General features: G+C 48.4%; 1 pseudogene; it reads right to left on the bottom strand.

Annotated features, from left to right (window-relative positions):
• Positions 1–22,532: 22,532 nt before the first annotated feature.
• LOC122154251 lies at positions 22,533–23,471 on the bottom strand (annotated as a pseudogene).
• Positions 23,472–24,318: the final 847 nt, after the last annotated feature.

Genomic DNA, 24,318 nt, shown 5'->3' with positions numbered 1-24,318 from the left:
ATACATGAGGGTAGATGAAACCCTGACAGGGGAGAGGGAAATGTGACCCTGGGCTGATGGGAGACTTTGTGGACGGGGAGCTGGTGGACAGGCAGTTGAGAGAACTAATTTCTCTCCCTTGAGTAGAAGAGGAAGCCTGGACAATTGCACCCAAGCTGTCACGTGCTGGATGAAAAAAGAGAAATGAGTGGATCTAGATGTTGCAGAGCCTACCTGAAGATGTACCTGTAACCCAGATACACTGGGCTGAGTGTGGATTTGGCTGTGAAAAAGGGGGCGATTCATTTCTTTTGATTCTTTTCTTCCCTCTGTGAATCAAGGAAGATCATGACTTGAGGGTGTGAGTAGCTGGGAGTGAAAATGGACAGAGTCTGGGTCAGGGAGTGCTCTGGGGGTTCTTGGGATCTCTGCTTGACAGGAAATACGATTTTCTTTGGTATAAGGCCATCTCTGCTATGGAAATTGGACTGCAGACGAGGGAAGTTGGGCTTCATATACAGCAGAGATGTGTATTTTATGTTTTATTAAACTCTGCCTGCATTTGGTTTTGCTTTTTTGGCAATTAAGAAACATCCTTCAGTGTCTGTGTATAGCTTGATTCCCAAGTATGGCAGGTGGGAGTTGGTGTCTATGTGCTGATGCATGCAGCTACAGCCTGTCGTGGAGAAAGCTCAGATTGGAACAAAGGTGCTGTAAGTCCCAGGGGGCTGGTGAGAGACATGTGGGGTTGGAGGTAGGGACAAACACTGTCCAGAGAGTGTCTGACATACAGGGTCTTGACTTCCCCCTATACTCAGACTCGACAGGGAGAAGTTCAGGATCAGTATCAATCGGAATTGGGTGATGTCTCTTAGTGTGTAAGCACAAAAGTAAGAACTAATTGAAAACAAAGATATTGTTTCCTATTGACATTTCATACAGAAAGATTTATACTATGACTACACTCCTGAAACTACCCAAATTCATCACATGGAAACTAAGGAATTCTGTTCTACCCAGAGACTTGTCTTGTGCAGACTTTTATGATGTTATTGAGCCTTCTGGTGCCAAGTTGCTGAACTGCAGATCCTGGAAAGGGATTGAACTGGCCTCTAGAGAAGCAGGAGTCAGCAGGAACCCTCCAAGTTCCTGAGGGTGTCAGTGATGGCCACCGAGGGCCATCACTGAAGAGCCCATGGAGGGAATGAGGAGACAAGGTTCCTGTCCCTGGGGTTGATGAAGCAGGAAGGCAGAGGCACTGCTGCCAGGCTGAAAATCAAATGTTCAGGCAAATGTGAAAGCCCTTGATGTGTTACCTCAAGCAGGATGATCAAGCCCTGACACCCATAGCCTGGGAATGGGGATCCTTCCCCTCAGGGGATGCTGAAGAATCTTCACACAGACATCTCACATCTTCTTCATGTCTTTCACACACACACTGTCACACATAACCCCACTCCCTTGGACCAGGAGGTTTGTGTATCCTCCAGGCTCCTGGATGTTTCCTGAGGCCCATCCAAGTGTGGGGAGTGAAGGAAGGAAAGAGAAGTGTCTCAGCCTCCCCATCAGCCCCAGGGCTGAGGGCCAGCCATGGCATGAGGAGACGGAGGCCAGTGTCTCCCTGTGTCCCTTGCTCTGGTCTCCCAGGCATCCTTATTGTCCCCTGCCAGCAAGCCCCTCTGTGCCAGCCCCTCTCCCAGGAAAAGACTCCTGGATCAGGGGCTCCTCAGGCTTCTCCACTTGCCCCAGCAATAGAGAATCTTGCCCTGAGCTGGTGCATTCAGAAATAGATTTCGCCTGAGAGGAACTGATGCTAAAGAACATGCAATAAGTTATGACGAAATTGAAGGAGTAATTTCCCAAAATAAGAGAGCAGACTTGATCACAAATGAGGATGCTCTTATGGTCCACAGACACAGACTCTGGTTACAGATTAAATAACTGCAGTTAGATATTAGCCAGGTGCAAGATTTAGAAAGAGGACTAAAGATTTTAGAAAATGAGCTAGAGAAGTTTGGAACAGCAGCTCAGTTTGTAAAAGAGGAACATATAATCACAAGCGTAAGTCACAATAAATGCAAAGCCAAAACACACCACATCCCAGGCTGGTTCTGTCCTGCCATGGGAAAGGGGAGAGAGAAAGGCCAGGAGAGGGGCTGGGTTTGGCTGTTGAACGTGGGCTGCAGCAGAGATGAGGAGTCAAGGGAGTGGATGGGGAGAGACGGGCAAAGGCAACACCAATGGTGGTGTTGATTGTGAGGCCACGACTGTTACAGGAGCCTGATTGACCAGCAGCTGGCCCCAGCAATTTGGGGCCAAGACGTGCATCACAAAACCACTCATCCCAGCAGAGACAAGCTAAGGACAGAGAGGCAGGGGAAAGACAGACCAAGGGCAGGTGGCACGAATGATGATGATGCTGAGGTCACTTCCACTGCAGCAGCCTGACTGGCTCTCAGGAGACATGCTGGCCAGCAGGCATTCTGAGGTCATTCAGTACATCTGAGAAGCCACCCAACAAAAATGACCTCCTGGGGGAGGGGAGGGCTGAGGCAGGTGGAAGAGGCCCACCTGTGTTCTGATTCTGGGGGCACCTCTGTTCTTGTGACCTGAGCAGCCATGGCAGGCAGGAGGGCACGCAGGGCTCATGGGCACCCTGATCAGGACAAGCCCTGAGACTGCTGGAAAATCTTTTCCTTATCTCCAGGGTGAACATCCCCTGTTTCACCCAACCCTCCTCTTTCAGCATCTTAACATGCTCCATGGTGGAGAACCCCATTCTGTATTCTTGCAGACCTCCTCATAGGTGCGGAGAGGCTGCAGGGAGCTGCCCCTCAGCCTTCCCTTCTCCAGGCTGCACAAGCCCAGCTCCCTCAGCCTCTCCTCACAGGCAAAGTGTTCCAGCTCGGCCTGTCTTGGGGGCCATTCACTAAACCCCCTCCAGCTTGCCAACATTCTTCCTGTACTGGGGATCTGCAATCCGGACACAGTAACCTGGACAAGCCCCTCTCGTGATCTCCTGGCCGTCCTGCTGGCCACAAAGGCCTGGGTGCAGCTGGCCTCCCTTGCTGCCAGGGCACACGGCTGCCTCCTCTCCAACCCACCCAGACCTTTCCCACGGGGCTTCTCCCAGCCAGGCAGCTCCCAGCCTGGGCCACTGCCAGGGGGATGTCCTGCAGGGTCACACACGGGCACTTGGCCTTGCTGGGTTGCCTGAGGTTCCTGCCAATGCGTGCTCTCCTGCTTGTTGAGCCCTTTCCCTCAGCACACAGGACCTGGAGACCTTTTCAGTAAAGACTCAGGCAAAGAGGGCTTTGAGTGCCACAGTGTCTTGTTTTGGGCTGAAATAGAGTTAATATTCCTTTTCAGGGACTAGATGAGTGCTGTGTTTTGGATTTAGCTTTGGGTTTGGTAGGAGAAGAATGCTGATAGCACACTGATGTTTTCAGCTGCTACCGAGACTTCAAGGACTCTCCGACTCCTCATGTTCTGCCCGTGCACAAGGGCACAGGGAGCAGGGAGGGAGCACGGCCACAGCACCTGACCCTAACTGGCCAGTGAAATATTCCATATCATAGAACGTCATGCTCACTGTATAGAGGAGGGGTGGTTGGGAAGGAGCTCTCTCGCTTCCAGGATTGTGATTGTGGGATCTTGGTATCCCGGGGTTGCTGGCCGGGAACGGGCTGGATATTGGTTAGCGTGTGGTGAGCAATTACGCTGTACGTTGCCTGTTTATATATTTCTTTTTGTTTTCCCCCTATCTTCGTTATTGTTCTCGTTTTATTGCCATTATTAAACTGTTCTTATCTCAACCTGCGAGTCTCCCTTCAGCCCTCTAATCCCCTCCCCCATTCCCAGGTGGGGAGGGGGAAGGGAGGGTGACCAGCTGCGGTGGTTGGTTGCCGACCAGGCTCAAACCACAGCAGCCTTTTTGGCGCCCAACGTGGGGCTTCCAGGATTGAGATAACAACAGGTTGATTTGTGTGCTCTACTGAATTTGTTAAAATGTCGACTGCTCATCCTGCTATAATGTCGATCAAATGGTTCCTGGAATTGTGGTCTTCCTTTTTACAGTTGTGTTATACGTCACCTTACTTGTATATTCCATATATATATTCCCCATGCTGCTGCTTATCACCCGTGGGAGTTGGATTCAGATTGTTGCTTTGCTGTACTATGTAATACTGATTTATGGCACAATAAGGTTGTCATTCCTGAGATTAGTCTGGTATTTGTACTCAGCATGGTCATCATCTGTGCATGTGGGAGGTCATCTAGTGGAATGGGTTAACAATTACACTCTCTCCCTTTTCTCCGCGGAGAGCCAGACCATAAGGGAGATATCTTCTTCCATTTCCTTCTTCTCCAGGCTATTTATAAATGTGTTTGAGAATGTTGGGAGTTTTGAATATCCAGGAGATATTCACACTAATGTTGTTGTCTCACTGCTGGGAGCTGTCATGTTCCTGAAGGCTGTTTGGGTTGTGTTTAGGGTTAAGCGACCATTTCTGAACATCACTCGGAGATCCCCCCCAAGGTTGAAGGCTTATGAGTGGCTGGGGGTGTGGGATAGCATGGGCAAGTACTTAGGACAGTGGGCACCTCCGATGTTTTGGAACTTCACCCCTGAACAAGTGCAGGATCCTGAGAAGATAGTAAAATATTTAGAAAAGGTATGCTGTCATCCTGGTAACTCAAGAGATACGCAGATCACGGCAACATGCTGGGGACTGGCCCATGCCTACCGAGCCCTGCTCACCATTATACAGTGCCCTCAAAAAAAGAGGTCTCTGGATCAGAAAACAAAACAAGCACTGCAGCTGCTCCGACACCCCCACCAGATACTGCAGCCGCTCCGACACCCCCACCAGGCACTGCAGCTGCTCCGACACCCCCACCAGATACTGCAGCTGCTCCGACACCCCCACCAGATACTGCAGCCGCTCCGACACCCCCACCAGGCACTGCAGCTGCTCCGACACCCCCACCAGATACTGCAGCTGCTCCGACACCCCCACCAGATACTGCAGCTGCTCCGACACCCCCACCAGATACTGCAGCCGCTCCGACACCCCCACCAGGCACTGCAGCCACTCAAACTCTGGAAACAGAGACTGCAGCTAATCCGACCCCTACAACAGGTACTGTGGGTGAACCAGAGAACCAACCCACAACTGTGTCAGTTGCTCCTGTACAGATGAAGAAATATACAAAGAAAACACCCCGCCTTGTAAAGGATGAGGATGAACCAGGGCCATCATGAGAACAGAAGGAGGAGGCAGAACCAGTGGTAGTCACCCGATCTCTACCCCTGAGTGAGCTGCGAGACATGCGGAAGGATTTCAGCTGCCATCCAGGTGAGCATCTCCTTACTTGGCTGTTCCGATGTTGGGATAGCGGGGCCAACAGTGGAATTAGAGGGGAAGGAGGCCAGGCAGCTGGGATCCCTGTCTAAGGAAGCGGGCATTGACAATGCAATTGCAAGAAAGACACAGACCCTCAGCCTTTGGAGGCGACTTGTGTCAGGCATAAGGGACAGATATCCCTTCAAGGAAGATCTTGTATGTCATTCAAGCAAGTGGACAACCATGGAGAGAGGCATCCAATACTTGAGGGAATTAGCCATGCGGGAAATGGTTTATTTTGACCCAGATGATGCACAGCTACCCGCAGACCCAGATGAAGTCCAATGCACCCGGCCCGTGTGGAGGAAGTTGGTACGGAGTGCGCCATCATCACATGCCAATGTATTAGCAGTAATGGACTGGCGAGACGAAGACGGACCAGCTGTGGATGAGCTGGTGCGTCAACTCCGGAACTATGATGAAAGTCTCTCTCCCTCCATCATTGCAGCTGTGAAGGAACTAAAGGAACTATCCCGCCAACTCAAAGAGGATATGTCTTACTCTCCATCTGCATGGACTAAAGTCTCAGCTATCAGGAGCAAACGGTTCCCTACTCAAGAGAGACAGTATACACCACGGAGGGACCTATGGTATTACCTGCGTGACCATGGAGAAGACAGGAGGAAATGGGATAGGAACCCTACCTACCTTCTAATAGAGCGAGTTCAAGAGTTGGAAGGAAGAATGGCTAAAAATCAAGGTTCTTTCAGGAGAAACGCTGCTCCAGTCTCCAGTAATCTGTTGCCCAGACTGAGCAGGAGGGTTGACATGGCTTCTGATCCTATGAGGAGGACTTCCAGTTCGTACTTACAAGAAGTGAGTAACCGAGATGTTAAAGGAGACTCGAACTCCGTCGTGGGTTACTCTAGGATTTTATTCAGGTCCAGCAGCGTTGGGTCACCTCCGCAGAGAGTGACAGCTTACATGAGTTCGCATACATGTATTTATGCACCTACAAAGCATTACCTAATCCAAAATACACAGAATTATACTTTATCAGTCATTATTATCTTGACAGTGGGTTTCACATCTTGTTCTGGAGTCCGACCACTTCGTTGTTTTGTTTCTTCTTTCTTTTAGTCTTCAAGGACGTTTACCTCAAGTTCTGTACGTCTCAGTTCTTAGTAGCCACAATGATAGATCTCCCATCGCTTTGGTAGCTAAGGGTCAGTTTCTCATACATCAACATCCTTTGAACTGTCAGGCCCATCATTACCTTTGTTACAACATTTTATTGATGCTCTATTCAGCTGACTGTGCTTGCAGCCCTGGGCTGGGGCTATACAGGGGACAGAGCTGATAGAACAACTTGTGCAGCAGCACTGCATTGCAACATTTTCCCAACAGTCCCCCCTTTTCTTTTAGGATACTCACTATCCTATTGGATACAATAGGGTCTGGTGGGAATTCGAGATAAACACGAGACACCACACTGACACACAAACACTACCATGATCAAAATGATTATGACTAAAACAACTACCATTAGAATCTTCTTGATTAAAGTTGGAAAATCAGGAATCCAGGAAGTAGCCCATTGCCATAAATCACTAACACCCCAGGATACATTGTCTCGTTGCACAACTTGCATCATATGGCTTACTTCCCATTTTGGCAATATCTTATTCTTTCGTTTAAATGTTTTTACCAGCACTTCATCTCCCACCTTATAATCATGAACCTGTACTTCTGGTGTCACACCTTTGTACCACTATGCATATTTTCTAATTTTCTGAAAGGAATCTTGTAAATATAATAAATATTGAGTGACATTCTCATCTCCATCCAGTAGTGCAGTTTTTGCTGAAATATACGAACCAGGTACAGCTAAAATTCGTCCAAATAGGACCTCTGCTGGGCTAATTCCTAACGGCTGCTTTGGAGTAGTTCTAAGATCCCATAAAACTAAATTTAATGCCTCTGGCCACTTTAATCCAGTTTCACTGCATACTTTCGCTAACTTCTCCTTAATTGTTCTATTCATTCTTTCTACTTGCCCTGATGAAGGTGGGTGATACGGAGTATGAAACTGTCCTTTGATGTCTAGGGTTACATAAACTTGTAATAAAATAGCTGCTGTAAAATGTGGTCCACGGTCAGAGTCTATCACCTCAGGTACACCATATCGAGGAATGATTTCCTTAAGCAAGATTTTCACAACTATTTTTGAATCATTCTTCTGGGTCGGGAAAGCTTCTACCCACCCAGAGAGTTGATCTACTATTACCAGCAAATATTTATATCCGAGAGCGGCTGGCATTTCCGCAAAATCAATCTGAAGTTTCTGAAAAGGATAGACTGCTGGCGGCCTCTTCCCTGGCATTACTTTTGGCCTTATATCTCCATATCTCTTACACAAAGAGCATCCTTCAGTCAGTTTCTTAGCTGCTGAAAAGATTCCTGGTGCTGCCCATAGCTGGGTTACCTTCGAGGCTACTGCTTCGGGACCTCCATGCCCCTTCTCATGGTACCAACGCGCAAGTGGCAGTACATACCTTCTGGGCAATAGAGGTTTACCATTCAGGGTCCAGATCCCTTTATCTTGCACAGCTTGCATCTTCTTCCATTCTTCCATTTCGGTGGTCGGGACATCATGATAAAGGGTATCAGGGTTTGGGATAGAAAAGAAATTAGCAACCACAACTTCAGTCGTGGGGTAATTTTTAGTAGCGGCGGCTCGTGCTGCGGCATCTGCAAGAAAATTACCTGTTGCAAGCTGATCAGTGCGCTTCGTATGAGCAGGTATATAAATTACCGCAACTTCCTTTGGCTCTTGTATTGCCAACAACAAGTCATTAATCAAAGACCCATGTGCAATGGTTTTACCTGCAGATGTTAGAAAGCCTCTTTCTTTCCACAATGCACCGACTGCATGACAAATGCCATAGGCATACTTCGAGTCAGTGTAAATATTAACTCGTTTATTCTTAGCATACAATGCTGCTCTGGTTAGTGCTATCAATTCTGCAGCTTGAGCTCCTAATGTCGGTGGCAAGGGTTCAGCGATGAGAACAAACTTTTCAGTAGCTATTGCAAAGCCCGTAAATCTCTTACCGTGAAGATAAAAGGAAGATCCGTCAGTAAAGAGATTCAAATCAGGGTGTTCCACCGGAGTGTCCCTCAAATCTTCTCTAGTCTTGCTTATAGTTTTCAAGACAGCTACACAGTCGTGCGATCTTTCAGGTTCAGGCACTGGGAGTAAGGTGGCAGGGTTAAGAGTCTTTGATCTGTCAAGCTTGACATTCTCCGTTAGCGAGAGGATAATTTCATATCTGTGTGTCCTTTGTGCAGAGAGTGCTTTTTCTGCATATTTGGTTAGTAAAAGTTCAACCTCATGGGGAACAGCAACTATGAGATAATGGCCTAGCACAATATTCTTTGCCTTTTCTACCAGCTCAGCAGCTGCGGCAATAGATCACAGACAGTATGGAGATCCTCTGATAACTGGGTCCAAGGTGACAGAATAGTATGCTACAGGACGTTCATAGGGTCCATGCTTCTGAATTAATACTCCCTTTGCAATTTCTCTGTTCTCTGTTACATATAATTTAAAAGGTTTTTTGTAATCTGGTAACCCAAGAGCTGGAGCATTTACCAAGGCAGTCTTCATGGACATAAAAGCTGTTTCCAATTCTTCCGTCCATGGTATGGGTTCAGGGCTCACATCTTTAGTAGTTTCTACCAAAGGTTTTGCAATTTCCAAAAATACCAGTATCCAGGGTCTACAATATCCAGCCTGTCCAAGAAAGGCCCTCATTTGTTTCTTAGTCAAAGGTCTAGTGATTTCTTGAATTGCTTGTGCCCTATCTGGATCTAATTTCCTAGTACCTCCGGCTAGTATAAACCCTAAATATTTTACCTCAGGCTCACAAAACTGCAATTTGGAGAGAGATGCTTTATGTCCTTTCTCATATAATCTAAGACATACATATTTAGTATCTTTTACACAACTGTCATAATCTTTACTTGCAATTAACAAATCATCCACATATTGTATCAATACTGACCCAGCTGGTAGTTCCAGTTCTTGTAAGTCTCTCTTTAATATTTGAGAGAACAAAGTTGGTAAAGCAGTAAATCCTTGAGGAAGTCTGGTCCAGGTATACTGGCGACCTTCCCATGTAAAAGCAAATAAATTCTGGCTGTCAGGGTCAATTGGTATTGTAAAGAAAGCTCCGGTCAAATCCAAAACAGTATAGTATTTCGCCCAAATTGGTATTTTTGTAAGGATAGTAGAAGGATCGGGAACTACTGGATGTGGGGGTTCTACGTATTCATTTACAGCTCGTAAATCCTGAACAAACCGATACTCGGGATTTCCATCCTCATCCTTTCGATTTTTATTTACAGGTAAAATGGGAGTATTAAAAGGACTAATGGTAGGTCTTAAGATGCCCTTATCCAAAAAATTCTGTATTTGTTTAGTGATACTAGGAATAGCTTCTGCTACGATAGGATGCTGCTTAACTGCCAGGGGTATACCACCTTTAGTCTTAATTTTTACGGGGGCTGCAGATTTCAGAAGTCCCACATCTTTACTAGATTGACTCCATAGGGAGTCAATCTAACAGTATTCAAGCAGAGAAGAGCAAACTGGAGATGAACCTGCAGGAGAGTGTTGATAAGGCATATTTTCACAGCAGTGGAGACAAGGGGATCGGGTGGTATCCATTGAGCAGCAGTCCTTGTGCAGATGATTCTCGAAACTGAGAAGGAATTGAAGTGTCAACAAGAACTTCTGAGCAATGAGAAGATCAAGGCTGAAGAAAGGGTAGAACTTTTGTTAAAGGTTCAGAGGCGGTCAGAGATTCTGGAGGACAGCCTAACAAACAAGATCCCTCAGATTCAAGAAGAATCTACTGAGCAAGAACTATTTCTTCTGAGAGAAGAGCTGAGCCAGGCAAAAAGGAAATGGCATGAAATGGAGGAAGTAAAGGCCAATGAATGTCAAAGAGAATCTGAAAAACTGGAGAGAAGCAATTTTATTTCAAAATTGCCTGAATGTTGGGAAGCAAGCACTCTGACAGAAAGTGGAGATGGTAATCTTACAATACAACTAGAGAATCTCCAAAATGAGAGAGAGCAGTTAAGAGAAACCATACAGGAGACAATTAGCAAGAATTCAGAGATGCAGGAGGAGTTGAAATGTGCTCACTGCTCTCTCAGACAACATCAGGAGACTATTGTGGAGCTGAAAGAAAGTATTTCAGAGAAAGAATATCAACTCTTAGAAGCGCAAGAGGCATTGAAGGAAACAACTGACGAACTGCAGCAGGAGCTCACTGAAGTCACTGAAAACCTGACTCATGTCTCTTCTGAATATGACAAGCTACTGTCAGAAAAAGAAGAAATTGAAAAAAACTTAGCGCATTTTTCAGCATTGTCCCTTAACCTCGGCATTTTTTCTTGCCACAACATCAAATCACCAGGTTTCCAGGGTTGGTGTGTGGAAACTGCAATAACTGGAGGAACTTCAGGTCCTGAGTTGGGGCCTACTCTAGGATTGGAATGAAATTCCACTACCATAGGATATTGTCCTACAACAGATTTCCCTTCTGATTGTGGATGGGAACTCTGGTTCTGATTCTTTCCCTGATGATCATCAAGGAAGGCAATTAATTCTTCTCTTTTCATAGGTTTCTTTAGAGCCATACGATTTCTCAAATCGGCCCATTCCAGCCATAAAAATAAATAATTCATCTGCTGCGGATTCCTATCTTCTAATATCAATCTCAAACATTTCAACCTAGTTTCATCGAAGGTACCTTCAGGTGGCCATACTTCTTGGGGACCTGCCCATCTAATTCTGGTTAAAAATGGCCAGTCATCTTGACATAACGCTATAACTTTACTCTTACTCAACCCTGCTGTCCCAGAAAGTTTATTCCAATTTGCTAATCATTCTGCCAAGGGGGATCCTTTAGGTACTGAAGGATATCCTCCCATTCTGCAATTTTCTTTGTGAGGGGTATTTCAGAGTGATCCTTTCCTATTCCAACCCACAAACACAGACAAGGGGAGACTTGAACTCACCTTTCTGTAGCCGGCAGTTTGTAGGATGTAATATCGGGATCCTCTTTTATTCATCCTCCCCGTCACAGCCTAGAGTCCCATCTGGGGTGCCAAAACTGTTAAAGGAGACTCAAACTCCGTTGTGGGTTATTCTAGGATTTTATTCAGGTCCAGCAGCATTGGGTCACCTCCGCAGAGAGTGACAGCTTACATGAGTTCGCATACATGTATTTATGCACCTACAAAGCATTACCTAATCCAAAATACACAGAATTATACTTTATCAGTCATTATTATCTTGACAGTGGGTTTCACATCTTGTTCTGGAGTCTGACCACTTCGTTGTTTTATTTCTTCTTTCTTTTACTCTTCAAGGACGATTACCTCAAGTTCTGTACGTCTCAGTTCTTAGTAGTCACAATGATAGATCTCCCATCGCTTCGGTAGCTAAGGGTCAGTTTCTCATACATCAACATCCTTTGAACTGTCAGGCCCATCATTACCTTTGTTACAACGTTTTATTGATGCTCTATTCAGCTGACTGTGCTTGCAGCCCTGGGCTGGGGCTATACAGGGGACAGAGCTGATAGAACAGCTTGTGCAGCAGCACTGCATTGCAACATTTTCCCAACAATAACCTCTTCCAGTGTGTAAGTGACCTCATGGTTATGACCTCATGGTCCTCATCTCCTGCCTGAACGTTCTTTCCACTTTTGTCCCTTGCCTCTCCTTTTCCCACCATCCACCACGATGAAGAGCCTGGCTCTATTTTCTTAGCTTCCTGACAGGTACTGAAATGTTCCTACGAGGTTTCCCGAAGCCTTCTCGTCTCCATACTGAAGAGTGTTCCCTCAGCCTTTCCTCAGGTGGGAAGCTCTCTAGCCCCCTGCATGTCTACACATGCCCAATACTGTATTGGTGCCTCTTCACTGAGATTGCTCCATTTGATCAATGTCCTCCCTGTACCCGGGGCAGGAGGCCCCAAACTCAGTGCGGTACTGGGCATGTGGTCTAACAAGCACTGAATGGAAGGGGAGAATCCCTCCCCCTCATCTCCTGGCCATGCTCCTCTTCAGACAGCCAGGATACTGTTGGCCTTCTGGGTTGCCAGCCGTCACCGCTGACTCATGTGCAGCTTGTTGTCCACCATGACCCCCAGGGCCTTTTCTGCTGAGCTGCACCCCACCCAGGGCTGTTGCCCAGGGTTAGGCCAGCCCAGGGAAGGACTTGGTTGAAGATGAGGGGTGTTGAGGGAAAGGATTAGGGAGGTAGGTAGGGCTTAGATTTCAGGCATCTGGTGAGGGTTTCAGCTTCAGTGATCAGGGCAGGGCTAAGGATGAGAGCTCACCTTTCAGGGTTAGGTGTTAGGGTATAGGCAAAGGTTTAGGGTGAGCAGGGCAGAGCCAGGCCTGAGGGGCAAGGATGTGGCACTCTGCGTGTATTTGTCCTCAGAGTGACCGGGGGAAAACCTCAGCTGCTGATGACCAAAGGCATCACCATTCAAATGAGCTGGGAATTAGCACTGAGCCCCTTGGCAGGGCATATCCAAGGGGCTACACGACACAGGATGTCTCTGTCTCCTTTCTTTGTCACCCTGAAGTCACTTGCCTCTGTTCTTCTGCTCTAATCAGCCCCCAGAGAGGCTCACGTCAATCTCCTGAGGGAGCTTCCTCACCCAAACCCCTCAGCACGCCCCACTAAACCCCAAAGACTCTTTATTCCTCCCACAGCTCAGTAACTTTCCCCTGGGAGCTTGTTAGAGTGCAGAAACTATAATTAGTTTATTCTTGCATCTTAATTTCTGTCCGGTTGCAGGGGAACTTTTAGAACAGACTGTCTTCGAGGATGGGTTTTGCTAAATACAATGATGTTAACATCCACATGATGTTACACAAGTTCATTTCTTTCTCAGTTACACCTCAGAAATGCTTTGAACATTGACAAATGATTTTTCAGTTGGCTGTAAAATGTTGCCCACAACACCCCAACTTCATTTGCTAGAGGTGGGCATGGGCTAAGGAGGCACAGGAAGATGGGCAGGGAGATCACTAGAGGCATGAGCTGGTGACAAGGCTCTGGGCTAGAAATTTGGCCAAGAAGGTGGAAAAGTTGATTTAAACTGCCAAACTCTCTTTTTAGCCAACTTGCTAATTGTGTGTATATTTATAATTTCCTATCTATTTGTCTAGAGTATTCCTTTTATGGTCATCGCTTGAGGAAGGTAGACCTTAGTGGAGGCTTGGACTTGGCATACAGTTGAGGAGTTTATTGTTGATTTTTTTAAAAAAATTTGTATCTTGTTTTACTTCTCTTTCTTCAAATTAATAAGATTCCTGTGACTATTTACAGTCAAGTCTCAGGGTAAATCAGGTGGGAATTGGTGCAAAGGAGCTGTAACATTCAGTTGTGAACATCAGTGTGGAAGTCTGATGTAGAAGAATGCAAGTCCCAGGCAGCCCCTGAGGGAAATGGTGGGGCTGGGGAGGTGGGGAGGAAAGTTGCCCATACAGTGGGGGACCATGAGGAGACCGCTGTTGCTACATTTCCTGTCCTCCTTAGAAGACCCTCTGAATTGGAGAAAGCTTCTATCACTTCTGTAAAATTAAAAAAGGAATAAAACCCCCTCCAAAATGAAAAAAAAAAAAAAAAAAGGTTTTTTTATGAAGTTGTTATTAAAATCTTCCACTTTAATTAGATTCTTGAAGCCTCTCCAATTAGCTGTACGAGACTGGAAGTCCTGAAATAATTGATGGAAGAGATGTGGCTCCTTTGGGTTTTCTGCACTTTGATGAGACCGGGGGTGTATTTGGTGCTTGAACCTCAGATACTGAGAGGAGCTGAACCAACCTCTGAAGGGGTTACAGTCAGAAGCAAAAGCCAAAGTGTCTTGGAGTGTTAATTGGCCCCTCTGAGGCCCATTACAGACCAGGTGTCCCCATGGATTAGTTACAGAAGAAAATTGGAGGCTGTGAGTACAGGTAGGCAAAGGCACTGTGCAAGGGGAGCTGATGCTGAGTAAAACTTGATATATTTTATCATGCCAAGTGGTCATCCCCAAGAAGGGGGATCCTGTCCCTCACACTGGCTCAGGGCTCTTCCTGGGGCACTGTGGGGTGGGGTGGGCAATGCTGAGTGCAGGATAGTGGTGCCACAGCTCCCAGCCTCCCTGGGGGGCTGCAAGGAAACCACGAGGCCCCAGTTCCATGCGATTATCATGTTCCCTTCCAGGCCTTGGTAGCAGAGACAACTGCCATAGCCAAGGGGACAGAGACCCCCAGGCTGTGGACACCCAACCTATGGCATCTCCCTGCCTTTCCTGAGATCTCTCCTTCCTCCCTGCCTGTTCCTTGGAACACAAAGCATTGCACTGATCCAGGCTCTGGCTGACCTCTGGTACCACAGCACTACCCTTCAAGGGACATTTCTTTCTCCTCCTGTCCACTCTCAACCTCCCAAGCTGCACTTTGCGATGCTTTTCCTTTCTCAGGTGGTTTCCCACTACAAAGAAAAGGTCCAAAATCTCTGAAAACACCCCAAACTCCTAATTTCAAGCTACTCTTTTACTCCCGCATGACCTTCCACACCATCAGGACAAGGAAGCCCAGGTCCCTCAGCCACTCCACACACTTCATGTGCTTCATGCCCTCTAAACCCACCTTTGCAGACATCCTCTGGGCACTCTCCCATTCCTTCCTGCTCCTCAGAATGGAAAGCCCCAGAGAATGTTATAGGTGTGGCCACACCAGTGCTGAGTCGAGGGGGATGATAAGTCCCCGTGTCTCGATGGTCATGCTACAATGCAGCTCCGTATGCAGGAGCTGGCTCTATTCATGGTGAGCCTTTACCAGCGGCACATATGGCATCACTCACAGTGCCCAGGGCCTTCTCCTCAGACTCACTCCTCTGCCAGTCCAGTCCCACTTTGCCCCTTCTCCTTGTACAACTTGAGGTTTCTGCTGTCCGAAGCCCCAAGTATCTCAAGGTCCCTGTGCACTGAAGCTCCAGCACATCAGCATTTAAGGCATGTGTGCAGATGGTTCCTCTGAGAAGACAATAACTTGAGTGGATGTATGGCAGTATGGGTAAGAAAAAGAAATGCTCATTTAATGGAAGTGATGATGAAGGTGGAAAGCATGACTGTAACGATGAGATAGCTCATCCTCAGTCACACTGAACTTCACAGGAAGACAATGAGCAGCGAGGTTGATGTAAATCTATGTGCCTCAGATGGTCAGTACCACACCTTATTGGGCAACGACAACGTCAAGTTTGGGGATAAGAGCGACAAAAAGTAGCATTTGCTGCTTTCCAAAACTTGCAGCAAACTCCTGCCAGCAGGCAGCGGAGGCACGGATGCAGAAGCCACCCTGACAAGAATATTGTGCACGCTGAAAAATCGTTTTGGTTGAAGGCAGACCGTGACGAGGGCTGAACAGTTTGTCACAACAGGCAGAGCACAGCCTGACATTTCCGATCCTAGTTCATGTGACTGCAAAGAACAACAGGAAGGAAACTGGTGCTTGCAAAAGGCCTGGATCATGAGCATGAGCCATGGCCTTTGGTCACAGAGGACAAATGATCCAACCAGCTGGTGTGCATGTCAGATGCAGAGGGCAGTGGGGCCCATAAGAACTTGCCTATTTGACAAAAAGGATTGCAAGGAACCAGGCTTACCTAGAAAGGCAATCTGCAAAGTCCTGATTTCAGCTGGGACAGAGTTAATTTTCTTCCTAGCAGCTGGTACAGTGCTGTGCTTTGGGTTTAGGGTGAGAACAATGTTGAGAACACACGGATGTTTTAGTTGTTGTTGAGCAGGGCTTATCCTAAGTTGAGGATTGTTCAGTTTCTCATGCTTCCAGTGAGGGGGGGCACAAGGATCTGAGAGGGAGCATGGCCAGGACAGCTGACCCGAACTAGCCAGAGTGCTATTTGATACCACAGGACATCAGGCCCTGTATATAAACAGGAGCTAGGAAGGTGGTGGGTTGGCCGGGAGATGTGGATCAGTGCTTGGGGGGACCAGCTGGGCATGGATCAGTGGGTACAGAGCAATTGCACTGGGCACCCCTGGTCTTTTTCTTTGGTTTTATTCCTCTCTTTTTCTTATCTTCCTTTTCATTACAATTATTGCAACTATTTCTATTATTATTATTAATATGATTATTATTACTACATCTTGTTTCAATTATTAAATTCTTCTTATCTCAACTCATGAGGATTTTTTGCTGTTTTTATTTTTTTTTTCTGATTCTCCTCCCCATCCCACCAGGGGACATATGGGGATAGTGAGTTAGTGGCTGCATGGTGCTTAGCTGTCAGCTGGGGGTAAACCACAATATTCCTTTTTGGTGCCCAAAATGTCATCTGATGGTGTGACCACAGCCCTGAGCAGTACAGCTGGGAGTGGTAGTTGGTCCTGACACTAATCACCACTGGGCAGTACAGGACCTGCAGCAGGTGAGTTTGGGGTCTGGATGGTGCCGTTTGTTGTCCTGAGACAAATGTGAAGACTCTGGTTATGTCCTATTAAAGAGGAGCCCAAGCACCCCTCAGGTCGTTCTGGACATCCAGAGAAGTGGGGGGTGGGAGCAATGGGCAGGCCTGAAGCGTGTCTTCAAATCTTAGAGGTGTTTCTTTCCCAAGGTGGAGATGATGTGGGTACAAGGAGAGTGGCCTGATACTCCCGTGCCAGGCAGAGCATCCAGCCCAGGGGTACAGACGTCTGGAGGAGGCTCAGACCAGAGGTGTCTATAGGAGATCCTCCTGCCAGCACTGAATTTGGGAGATGCTTTGGCAGGGCTTCCTAAGGGCTGATACAAAGGAGACAATTCCATTTCATCTTCAAGACCAAACCTGTTGAAACACAAAAAACGTATGGGCTTTCATGGATGAAGTTGAGCAACCATGGCAGGAGGCCAGCACACTTTCTTGTCCACACTTGCCACTGCAGTTGCCTGTGCCTGAGCCTGCCCACTTGCTTTTGCTGCAGCCACATTTTCACTGGGATTCCATGGAAATCCCAGTGCTCCTACTCTCAAGCTGGCATCCACCCCAAGCCCATGCAGCCTGGCCAACAACTGAGGCACCAACCACCTAGTGCCCCTGTGTGCAGCCCAGGGCATGGCTCACACCCCCACTTTCCTTGTTGGTGCCCCTGCTCCCAGCACTGCTGTGCTGTCCCCAGATGCCACCCTCTTGCCACCAGCCTGCCTGTGGGATGGGGTGGAGATGCACAGAGGGCTGAAGGGGCTCAGGCTGCCCTGGGGGAGAACAGAGACCTTGTCTGTACATGCAGGGATGGAGCTAAGAAAGGCAGAGCTAAACTGGTGCTCAAACTGGCAAGGGATGCAGAAGGTAGCAAAAGGGGCTTTGGTAAGGGTGTTGGCAGACACAGCAAGGCTAAAAAAAAAAAAAAGAAAAGCAGGCCCAAAACTCAGTGAGGGAGTGGGCCTAGTGACCAAGAACATGTGAAAAGACTTTCATCAAGCTGGTTGGCCATACATGATTCTGTGGGTCCTCAATGGGGTGAGTTTCAGCCAAGGGTGCTGAGGGTGCTGGCCAAGGTCAGTGTGTGGCTGCTTCTGTCACCCTGGAAAGGCCATGGCAGTCAGGGAGGTTCCTGATGCCTGGGAAAAGGCAAACATGCCACCCATCTTCATGAAGAGCAAAAAGGAAGATGAGGGAGCTACAGGCTGCTCAGCCTCACGTCTGTCCCTGTGAAAGTGATGAAGCCAGTCTTCCTGGAAGCCATTTCCAAGCAGCTGAAGGACAAGAAGGGGATTTGGAACTTCCAGTAAAAACTGAATAAGGGCAAATTCTGCCTGACCAACGTGAATACCATTTACAATGAGATGATGGGCCCTTTGGATGAAGAGAGATGTGGATGTAGTAGCCCTCAGTGAAAAGGGCTGCCTGGGACCCACACAAAGTTGAAGACAAATGCCTGTGTTCATCCTGCCACTGCGCTGGGACAACTCCAGACAAGAGGCCAGGCTGGGGAGAGCAGCTCTGCAGAAAAGGACCGGGGAGTCTGGGTGCGCAAGTGGGACAGGAGGGAGCAGTGTGCGCTTGGGAAGAGGCAGGCCAACCTCATCCCAGGCAGGATTAACAAAATCACAGCCAGCAGCTTAAGAGAATTCACTCTTCTTCTCTATTCATGGGCCCCAGTAAGATTGCTGTGTCCAGTGTGGGTCTCCCCAGCACAAGAAAGACCTTGATAGGCTGTGAATAGTCCAGCAGAGGCTGGAAAGATGGTTGGCGCCTGGAGCACATGGTGTACTAGGAGAGGCTAAGTGGGCTGTTTGGTTTTGAGGGTTGGGTTTTTTGGAGAAACCCCTCAGAGCCAAGCAGTGGAACAAGGGCTCGGGGGAGATGGTGGGATCTCGGTCAATAGAGATGTTCCAAACTCATGGAGACAAGGCCCGGTGCACTTGACCTAGCACAAGTTGTCTGAGTATGGGCTTGGAGACCAGCTTAGGCAGGAGCTATGGCACATCAGGTCTGAGGGTCAGTATAAAGCTGTTTTCTTCTCTGGTCATAACGGTGGTGGAGCTGGGTATCAGAGTTGTGCCTGTATGTGCCCCCACTGCACTGAAGGCATTAGAGCCCAATAAATTTTTCCTTTTAAAAGATTTTCCTTCTACCTGTGGGTGCTTGTGCAACCCTCACAGCTTCCATCCAGCAGAAATCACTTCAGGCTGCCATGGTTCCGCTTTGTACCAAGAAGAATCCTGGTGTGAGGACATGTTGAAGGGCTCACCCATGCCCCCAGCGCAGTGTGAGCTCTTCTGCAGGAGTCATTCCTAGGCTGGCACTCATGTGATGGGCTGAGGACTATCACTGCCCATCTCCAAGGCCAAGCCTTGCCAGGACCATGCAGGGCAGGCCAAGGCGACCAGCTCCAAGCAGAGACACACCCTGTGGGTGCCCACGCAGCTCACAGAAGGGCACCCACAGAAACCTCATTGCCCAGCACAGAGGGGCTGTGGCAGTGCCGATGGGTGGCAGTGGGCAGAGCAGGGAGGACCTCCTCAGCTGGGCTGGTCAAGTCCTGCTGCCCCACATGGCCCCACAGCCCCATGGTGCAGGCACTGCGTGGACCAGGGGGGTTGTTCAGGGTGGGGAAATGTCTGCCCAGCACAGACCCCGTGGCAGCCGCCCATGGCTCTTCTTCCAGCAGTGGCAGCCCCTCACCACCACCCGATCCTAGGTGAGCCCCACGTAGGGTTTTGCAGGCAGCCATGTGTAAGAAACTGAAAGAATTGTTGCCTCAAACAGTCATAAACACAGAAAAATTTGACAAGCTTTGGCCATTGTGATCAGTCTAAGGAACGCCACCCAAGGAAGCACGGAGTGTATCGAAGGGTGCACAGCTCCACTCCCTCATGGTTGTATTGCCAAATTCCTTAGGTAAGCCTCAATGAAGGGAAACAAACTGAGTGAAACCATATGTTCAGGTTAAAGGAGTGATAAGAGAGAGAAAGTACCAGCACCAGAAGGACCTAAGCAAAAACTGAGGAAAAAATCAATGGTGTTGGGGCGAGCACAACCACTGACTCAATTGACAAGGGGGTAGGGGCACCTGATCCCCCTTCCATGCACACACAAAACCCACGTTCCACCTTTTCCTCATCTCTCATGGAAATGAGTTGGAGGAGAACCTGCCTCTCCTTGTCTAGTATGAACATCAGCAGAGAAAATGAACTTAAAAGGCAACAGAAAACTTTGCTGGGGGTGCACCTACCGCTCAAGATTACCAGACCTGAGACAATGCTGGAACTTGGGGTGGTGATCCACATACTTCAACTCTCTTTCTCTCTCTCCCTTTTCCTTTTCTTCCTTTCTTTTCTTCCTTACAGGTTTATTAATAAGAGGCCACATTGCTTGCTATCCTTTTCCAAGTTTAAGTTGTTTCTACTGCAAGTAAAACATTTTAACCAGTCATTTCGTGTCATTTCACTTTAATTTAACCCAAGGGGACCACAGAACCTTTATGCTTCCCTGCATTCCCAGTCTGGCTCATAACAACCTTGGAAAGGCTCATTGCCCGTACGATATTCATTTTTGGCTATCTGGCCTCTGCCTCCAAATGCACGCTATGAGAGAAGCACACCTGTGGAGCACCTCATCTGCACAGTCAGAAGGGGTTCTGTAAGCATCAGCAATGTTGCCCTCAGGAAGAAGGCACTTCTCACCTGCCAGAAGGCACAGAGCACATTTAGGGAATATTAATGCACTCAGAAACACACACCTCCGTGGTTCACCTCGCTGAACTTCCTTCACCATTCTTTTAAGCAATGAACACAGAGAAATGTTCTTCCTCCTAGGGGTCCTACTAGGAGGGAGTGGAAAAGAAGGACCTTGGCCCTCCATGGTGTCGGAGAAGAGCAGAATGCACCTCATTCAAAAGAGGGAAACAGCAATATGTTTTATTGAGGTAAAGTACTAAATAGACAGAGTTCCATAAGTGCAATGGAACTGAACAAAGTTTTGACAGGGGCTTGATAAGGTTCAGTAAGATTGATGGTGAGGTTCACCTTACTAATTACTGCATGGAGGAAACCCACAAAGGAAAATAGAGTTAGAATTGAGTTAGAATGTTTCACATAGAGACCAGAGGTGCAAGGAGAGAGGAGGACACTCCCACTGTGTCGCACTCCAAGGCGCCCCCATAACAAATCCTGTCATGTGTAAAGAGGGGTCCAGCCCAGTGAGCCAGACTGGGAGCCCCCCACATCCCAGACCGGCCATGCAGGGTTACTGGGGTCAAGTCTGGGCTTTGAACTGTGCAGGAAGACACAGTCCATGTGGGCTACGAAAATGGAAAACCAGGGCAAAATGCCAACTTTGGAAGGCCATGTGCGTCGGAACAAAGTGGAAAAGACCCAAAGGGGATCCCCAGGAAGAACCACATGAAGGAGAAGAAACAGACAATGGGCCTGTGAAATGCAAACTGCTTTTTGAGGTGTGACACCAAAAATTCAGGTGGTGGGGGGGACATCCAATTCCCCATGCTTGTGAGGGATCTCACAGCTACCTGTAAGACCATTGTGGCGGGCAGGTCAGTGCTACATGTTTTGCCTTGTCCTTCGGCTGACGACCTGATCAAAAAGCTCTGTCTGACTGAGCCAGGGGAGAGGTCAGGAGTGGGATGGGACTTGGGCACTCACCCCACAGCTCCAACCCTTCTGAAGGGCACAGCAGCCCCAGGGAGCATCCCAGGGAGGGATGACAGCATCCCCAGTGTTCCTACTACTTGAGCTGGTCCAAAGTGCATGAGGAAAGAGAGGCCAGGCACTCTCTGTCTCTCCTGCATTCATGCTGCAAGTGATCCCCAGCCCTGGCTGCCTTTGTTCCCCTTCTGCCTCCCCACCAGCCCTGCTGCCCAGGACAGAAGGAGACCCCCTGCCCTGGGGCTCCTCGAGCAGCTTCCACATTTCTCCAGTCTCCTTTCCCCATGCCTGTTGCATTTTTGCTGGCTCACACTGAACTGCAGGGCCATGGCTCATGGGTGTCTGGATTAGTGCTTTACTCCGGATGAGTTTCACCTTTGAGGGGTGTCTCATCTCCTGATTGTCCATTCACTGCCCACACCAGGGCACACAGAGAGTGTCCTTTCTTTCCTGACCCCTCCAGAATCCTTTCCACAGGGAGCACTACATGCCATCAGCCCTGCTATATATGTGGCTACCTAAGAGGTAACGGAGAGCTCCTGCAGCACCTACACAGCCCCTCGACACCAGGAATAGTCTTTAAAAGCACCACTTGGTGTCCAGTAGATCTCAGAGTTGTCACAATTTTATCACCTCCAATACAGTGAGAAAAGATTGAGAAAAAACATTTTTAAAAGTCCAATTCTTGTGCTTATTTTTGGCAGCATCTTTCTTAGGACAGCCCAGCCTTCAGGCACTGCCCGCAGGTGACCCCTTTTATTGCTGAGATGCTATCATGTCGGCTGGATTAGGTAGAGTTTTCAAGGCATTTGTGAAAGGGTCAGACACAAAAGATGAAGCCTCTAGAGAAGTAGAATGAAGCCAAGCAGTTACCTCTTACGACAATTATTACAAGGGAAATATAAATCAGAAGTCTGACCTAATCCAAGTTGCAAGTAATCTGCAGAATAGGTGAGGCAGGTTACTGCTGGTGGAACAAGGTGCGTTGGATCAATTCCTTCACCGCATCCTTGAGCTCCCTGTTCCTCATGCTGTAGATGAAGGGGTTCAAAGTTGGAGGTACCACTGAGTACAGAACAGCCACCACCAGATCCAGGGATGGGGAAGAGATGGCGGGGGGCTTCAGGTAGGCAAAAAATGAAGTGCTGATGAACAGAGCGACCACGGCCAGGTGAGGGAGGCATGTGGAGAAGGCTTTGTGCTGTCCCTGCTCAGAGGGGATCCTCAGCACGGCCCTGAATATCTGCACATAGGACAGCAAAATGAAAACAAAACAAGCAAAGATGACAAATACAATAGCCACAAGAAATCCAATTTCCCTGAGATAACCTGAGTCTGAGCAGGAGAGCTTGAGGATCCGGGGAATTTCACAGAAGAACTGGTCCACCACGTTGCCGTGGCAGACAGATATTGAAAATGTATTGGCTGTCTGCAGCAGAGCATTGAGAAACCCACAGCCCCAAGCAGCTGCTGCCATGTGGACACAAGCTCTGCTGCCCAGGAGGGTCCCGTAGTGCAGGGGTTGGCAGATGGCAATGTAGCGGTCGTAGGCCATGATGGTGAGAAAAGCACACTCTCCTCCAAGGAAAAATACAAAGAAAAAGACCTGGACAGCACAACTTTGGTAGGAGATAGCCCTGGTATCCTAGAAGGAATTGGCCATGGAATTGGGAAGAGTAGTGGAGATGGAGCCCAGGTCAAGGAGGGCGAGGTTGAGGAGGAAGAAGTACATGGGGGTGTGGAGGTGGTGGTCGCAGGCGATGGCGGTGATGATGAGGCCGTTGCCCAGGAGGGCAGCCAGGTAGATGCCCAGGAAGAGCCAGAAGTGCAGGAGCTGCAGCTCCCGTCTGTCTGCAAATGCCAGGAGGAGGAAGTGGGTGATGGAGCTGCTGTTGGACATGGTCTCCATATGAACCCAGGGGCCTGTACCAGAGGGAAAAGACAGTGACAAGTGAGGACAGACTTCTCTGTGCAAAACCAAAGACATCCCTCAAATATTCATACTCCCTCAGCCAAAACCCCTCCCTTTCTCCTGCTTCTCAGGACCTTTCTGCAGCTCCCTGGATGTTGCTCTGGTTTTTGCTGGCTGGGGGTGCTGTGAAGAGCAGGGCCCGTGGGCTCCCAGATGTGTTGGACATGCTCTAGGCCAGGCTCTGCCTGGGAGCAGGGGGCATGTAGGGACCAGGTCTGATAGATTTTCTCAGGTGAATTCCCTCTCATCATCAAAGGGCTTGACAGCATCTCCACCCCCAATCCAGAGCAAACTTGACTGCATCAGGCTTTTTATTGTGTTGTTTCTTTTATAAAGTTATTCCTTCTCACTACACCAACCCACTGCAGCCCCATCTCCTTTGGGGACTCTTCTGTGAAATCAGAAATGCTGAGCATCTTTGCTGTGCTCAGGCTGAGCAGCCGCAAGTCCTGGGAGGCAAAAGGATTTGCTGGGGCTTAGCACAGGGGCAGGCGAGCTGGTCTGTCCGTTTGTCTTGTTCCCGGCTGCACTGTGTCTGCCCCTTGAAATGGAGGGGGATTGCACTCCTGAGGTACCTGGAGAAGCAGTCAGACCCTGCTGAGAGCAGAGGGATCCACTGCAGATCACTAAGTATTTCACCCTGCCACCAGGAACCTTCACAAGGTCTCAGCACCCCACTCCTTGCCAAGGACACAGTTAATTTTCCCAACCAATCACCCTTTCCCTGCTGGTAGCATCTTGGGGTTTCCACATTGGGTTTTACACACAAATGCTG

This window comes from Tyto alba, unplaced genomic scaffold (assembly GCF_018691265.1).
Source record: "Tyto alba isolate M040663 unplaced genomic scaffold, T.alba_DEE_v4.0 Super-Scaffold_35, whole genome shotgun sequence".
Classification (NCBI taxonomy): Eukaryota; Metazoa; Chordata; class Aves; order Strigiformes; family Tytonidae; genus Tyto; species Tyto alba.
This window is presented reverse-complemented; position numbering and strand designations above follow the sequence as displayed.